Genomic DNA, 6000 nt, shown 5'->3' on the forward strand with positions numbered 1-6000 from the left:
GAGCTGTTGAGCACTCATTTCCATTAGAGTCAATGAGGGCTCCAGGCTTCTCTCAATCCAGCTGTTAATATCCGGTCACTAGAGCTCAGGAAGTTTGCTTTTTAATGAAACTTTTTTCACGCTGGTTTTTGCATTTCTGAACTGTTCAAGCTAGAATCACGGATGCACTGTTCAGTCTGGAGCATCTTCCCAACTGACTGTGAAGGGAAGTGAGACTTGCTTTGGCTGCATAATGCCATCATCTCTACCCAGCAGTCCTCATTACCAGGGCTTTGTATGGGGGGAACCCCCCACTATTGCTATATTTCTCATGAAATAAAATGTATTCCTACAGACTGATCCATACTGATCATTTTTAACGATCGGTACTGATATTTGTGCAAATATACTCCCTAGAGACAGAGGCAGGTGAAGTTCATATGCCTTTCCAATCTAGTTGGATGCATAAAGGCTCATGAAATGCTTTCCCCAAATTGCTACTATCAGTGTTCCATTAAGAATACCATGAAAGGTACTGAGCTGTTTATTTAGTCACTTTTCCATTCCGTCATGTTACCCTGGGAACTTGGCTAGATGTACAAGCTCTGTACTAGGAGAAGGAGGATAATTGGCCTGCTTCCTGCAGCACTGTATTTATAAGAATATCTTTCAGTGATCTATGTCTGTACTGTCTGGAAGTATGATTTCTATTCTGCCCTTGAAACACACATGCAGCAATGCTGCCAATCCGTATTATTCCCTGTCAAACATTTCACTGAGTCAGGAGTCTGTGTAAGGCTTTAAAAGCTACGTCCTCTGCCAGGATTATTGCAGCACTGTCTTCTTCAGCAGCAAATTTGGTTAACCTTTTGGGAGGGAAGGGCTGTAAGTCAGACACTTCTCTGTCCGTTTCTATAGAACACAATCTTCACCTTTCATTCACTAGTCTGACAAGGCTGGATTTACATCTCACTGCCATATTGTCCCTGGTGGGTCAGTGGTCAACAAACAGAGTTGTCTTGCTGTGGGAGGTGCTGGGAAACAGCCCCACCCTGCTGACTTAGGCTGCATCTAGACTGCCGCTTTTTTCAAACTTTGTTCCGATTGTTTTTTCGGAAGAGGCTTTTCTGAAATTTGGCTTGTCTACACTGAGCCAAATTTCATAAAAACCTCCTCTTTTGGAAGAGCCCTTATTCCTATAAAATGAGGAGTACCGAGCTTCTGAAAGAGCACGTCTGCTCTTCCACAAAAAAAATGTTGGCAGAGCAGACGTGTTCCCTGGACGTGGTGGAGTTTTTCTGGGATACCTATGGTATCTCGGAAAAACTCCATAGTCTAGACATAGCCTTAGTGTCTTTGGAGTCCTTTTCTAAATGCCCAGCCTCTAAATTAGTCATCTTTTTCTTTTCCTTCATATAAATAATTCTTTCCTCTCTAAGTGACAGGTCAGCAACAATGGGCATCTCTGCTCAAAATTTCACACTCTCTCTCTCTCTCTCTCTCTCTCTCTCTCACTCACACACACACACACACACACACACACACACACACACACACACACACACACACACACACACGATTGGCTTTTAACATAAACAACAGCCGCCCCTTTCCTTACAATCAATACTTTGTTTCTTCTTCTGACTGGTGGAGCCACTGGTTGCATTTGGAGATATGACCATTGATCTATTCTCAGGCACAGCTTGGAGCAGCCCCTATCTATCTGCCTATGACTCCAAGGAGCAGTTGTGGTAACCAGGGACTTCTGGGGTACAAAGATGCTGAGGCTCCACTCTCACACCTTTTCCTCACTATGCCTCTTATGTTAATGGCTGAGGTGATGTGTGGTATATGAATTGCTATAGCAATTCTACATGGCTAGAGAATCCCCTTATACAAAGTTTTTAAAGTTGGCTCTGAATTTCATGCAGTAGTTCCAGAGGAACAGACAATGTCGAGTAGCAGAATTTGAAACAACAGCCATGTGCAGCCATGGTACTGGCAAAATTACTCTGTGGTACTCTTACAACTCACTAGTGGGAATTTTTTTACAGCAGTGAGAAGCATGGCAATGCAGAATTCTCACAGGAATGGCCAATTTTTAACACATCTAGGCCTAGATTTGCAAAAGTGATTCTTTAACTTCAATTTTTAGGAGGCCTGTTTTTTAGAAGGCAGAACTTTGGTACTTTGTAAATATCAGACATCAAGTCATCTTAAGTTAGGCACTGAAAATTACTGTTGACTTTTTAAAAGGTAGGTCCTAAAGGGGCTAATGTGACTCAGAAGGGGCTGACAGAGCACACCTGAGGGAGAGTTAGTTGTGAAAGGCAATCCTCGATTGAGGCTACATCCCAGCTAAGCAGGAGCTGACAGGACTAGTATAAGGCCAAGCAATGAAGGTAGAAGTGAGGAAGCCAAGGGGGAAAGGAGAAGTTTTGGAATTGTGGTCTAGAGAGGTGATAGAGAAGTCTGACAGAGGTGGAGTAGGAAAAGGCTCAGGTAAACTTCAGCAGGGTTTGGGATAATGCAGAGCTTGGTTTCTGATTTGAAGATTCTTGAGCTGGAACCCAGACTAGTAGCTGTGCCCAGATTCCCCACAAGCCACTGCGGAAGTGGCGCAATCTAGATAGGAAATTGAAATAGTGCCTGGAGCAGGTAATTAATACACAAAAATGCTGATGCCCTATGTGTCTCCACCTTTTAGGATATGTTTAATCTGCAGTTAAACACCTGTGGCTAACCTATATTAGCTAACTTAGGCTTGGGCATCTCAGGCTTTAGAGCTGTTTAACTGTAGTATAGATATTTGGTCTTGGCCTGAAGCCTGGACTTTAGGACTTTCCTCCATCACAGTGTAGATGTATCTATGGTTATCTGGCTGGAGGGCCAAGCCATGAAGAGGGAGCATTGTAACTCCTGGACTGTAAGAGGGGCTGCAGCATGAATATGAGAGAGAAGGGAGCATCCGAGTAGGTGGAGCTCTTCCCCAGATGCAGCCATAAAATGGCACCCCAATAGTGAGTAGAGAACTCATTGACATACCCCTGTTTAAAAAAAATCCTATGGCTTATTCAGATATACTTTACAGAGCTCCTAAAACAGTTAACTTGAGAGAGAAGACTTCTAACATGTGAGGAAGTAGAGGTTTTTCCCCCCACAAATTTAAATCAGAAGTAAATGAGCAAACAAACAATTTCTCCTTTGCATGACAAAAGGAAATTGGGATGTATATTATAACTGTTCTTGCTGCTCAGTCATAAAGGAGTCTTCTCCTTTGTATGTGTCACACTTATAGCCACTTTGTCAATCCCTGCAATAAAGACTCAGACAACATCTGCCACATTCACTTTGCTAGTAAAAACACTCATTTAAAAAGGTGATGGGGAGGGAAGAAAATAGAGAGCAACGATATATTACTTTTTTCTCTGTAACTTTTCCCATTTGCTACCAGGTAGGTTGCTTGACTTGCACAAATCTCCTGTTCCTTAAAGCTAACCTGTTGTGTTGTGCCTTTGCTTGAGTCTGAACATTTACATTGCAATTTTTAGCTCTCCAGCCTGAGCTCTGTGAGCCTGTCAGTTGACCTGGGCCTGCTACAGCTGTGTCAGTCTTCTACTGAAGTGTAGACATACCTAAGGCATCACTGACGATCTCACCTTTATGTGGCTATGAATGGGAGTAAGTAAAGGGAGGGGAAGGATCATTAACTCCTCACTGTGTAGTTTGGAAGAGATTAGCGGAGAGGAAGCCCAGGTCCAGAGTGAAAGCAGGCACCACATAGCTTCTACACCCTGCCAGGAGCAAGCAGTTTGGGGGCCTGGCTTAGTTCCCCGCTGTGTGCTGGCTTGCAAAGCAGAGAGCGAGCAGAGATGTCAGCTGTGTCCTGGATAGCATGACGGGAAGGGGATTGTGCCCCTGAATTGCTATGCATTCCAGGGCTCTGACTGAGATGGCATTGCTTGCTGTACATTGATCAGAAAACAGGGCTTGGACCAGAAAACAGGGCTTGGACTCAGCCTAGTCCTGTCTGGGTTTAGCCCTATGGACAGCAGAAGTAAATTTCAACAGTGATACCCCTCTTCCAATCATGCCTTATCCCTAGCAAAACCAAACCAAAAAATACAATCAAAACTGTTAGCTTTAGGGTTTAGTTCATGCCCAATTACAGTGCAATTGAAATAAATGAGTTAAATTCTGCTCTATTTTAGAATTAGCCTGAAATAAACTCATAGATGTAGCTACTTCAGATTTGTACTAATGTAAGGTCTGGCTGTGATGAGGTTGAATAAGGCTGGAGACTTTGCAGCTCTATCACCTGCTACCCTAAATATGACAGTAGAGAGAGGTCCTAGAGCAATTGTGAGGGAAGCAGCCAATCAGAGAGACTACAGGTAGCAGCCAATCAGGGCCCAGCAGGCTACTATAAGAAGAGCTACAGTGCTCCACTCAGATCAGTTCCTCACAGGCGTTAGAGTGTAGATGATGTCCCTGGTTGACTAAGGGAACTACAGGACCGGGACATAGCAATGCTGATGGAGGCTGGGGGTGGCAATGTGAAGGTTGGCTGCTGGGATTCAACTAGGCTACGGCAGGAAGATAAGGATGAAGAATTGGGGGATTTGGGGTAGTGTTCCAGGGAATCCTAGCAGCAACACAGTTTATTTAAAGGAATGGGGTAGATGGCTGCTATCTATAGGATTCTATAGGATTCCTAAGCTAGTGTCGAGCCTGGTGTCGAGCCAGGCCAGGGTCCCCACCCTACCAGCCTGGTGTCAAGCCAGGCCAGGGTCCCCACCCTACCAGCCACTAGAGGTACGTCTAGACTACATGCCTCTGTCGCAAGAGGCATGTCGATTATACTACCCGGCATAGGAAAATGAAGCGGCGATTTAAAAATTGCCTCTTCATTTAAATTTACATGGCTGCTGCGCTGAGCTGATCAGCTGTTTGTCGGCTCAGCACGGTAGTCTGGACGATCCGCGGTTGACATTAAAGGCATTTGTCGTCCTCCCAGGTATGCCTCATCCCGGGATTCTGTGCCCCTAATATAGATTTGCAGTTACAGCCTACAGCAGAGTAGCACAGACACTGTAAGCATCTCCATTCCTGGAAGACTCAGTCACAGGGCCTTGATGCAACACTCGGGTTCACATCCCCAATGGTAGCAGAAGCCCAGAGAAATCCAACTTAATTTGCATAAGTTTTACACACAGCAAGCTCTTCAGTTCTGTACCTTTATCAATGAAAGAGATGCACAGCTGTTCTCTCCCCCGCCAAGTAACAATTACTTACACTGGGATTATTAATAAATGAAGGTGAATTTATTAAATATAAAAGTAGGATTAAAGTGAAAACAAACAGATCAGATCAGTTTATGTAACAAGCAAAATAAAACAAAAAATACCAGAAAGCTTAATACTCCAGGGCTATGTCTACACTGGCGCGATCTTGAGCCAGAGATATGCAAATGAGGCTAAGCATGGAATATCGCCGAGCCTCATTTGCATATCTAATAAGCTGCCATTTTTATGGAAGAGGCTCTTGCGCCAGAAGGAGCTGTCTACACTGCCCCTTCTTATGCAAGAAAAACCCTCTTGTGCAATGCTGTTATTCCTGAAAATAATCAGCATAGTGGCATTGCGCAAGAGGGTTTTTCTTGCGAAAGAAGGGGCAGTGTAGACAAATCCTTCTGGCGCAAGAGCCTCTTCCGCAAAATGGCGGCTCATTAGATATGCAAATGAGGCTCAGTGATATTCCATGCTTAGTCTCATTTGCATATCTCTGGAGCAAGATCATGCCAGTGTAGATATAGCCCAAGACTATATCTACACTGCAGAGTTTTTTCAGAAAAAATGCTGTTTTTCCCCAAAAAACCCTTCAATTGAGTCCACACTGCTATCACGTTCTTTAGAAAAAAAAAATGGAAAGAACAAAGGCATTTTCCCGACACTGGTAAATGTGAGAGAGCATCTATTCAGTGTGCACACTATCTTTTGAAAAAGCAGATCGCTTTTTCCA

The sequence above is a fragment of the Pelodiscus sinensis genome, chromosome 1 (assembly GCF_049634645.1).
Source record: "Pelodiscus sinensis isolate JC-2024 chromosome 1, ASM4963464v1, whole genome shotgun sequence".
Lineage (NCBI taxonomy): Eukaryota > Metazoa > Chordata > Testudines > Trionychidae > Pelodiscus > Pelodiscus sinensis.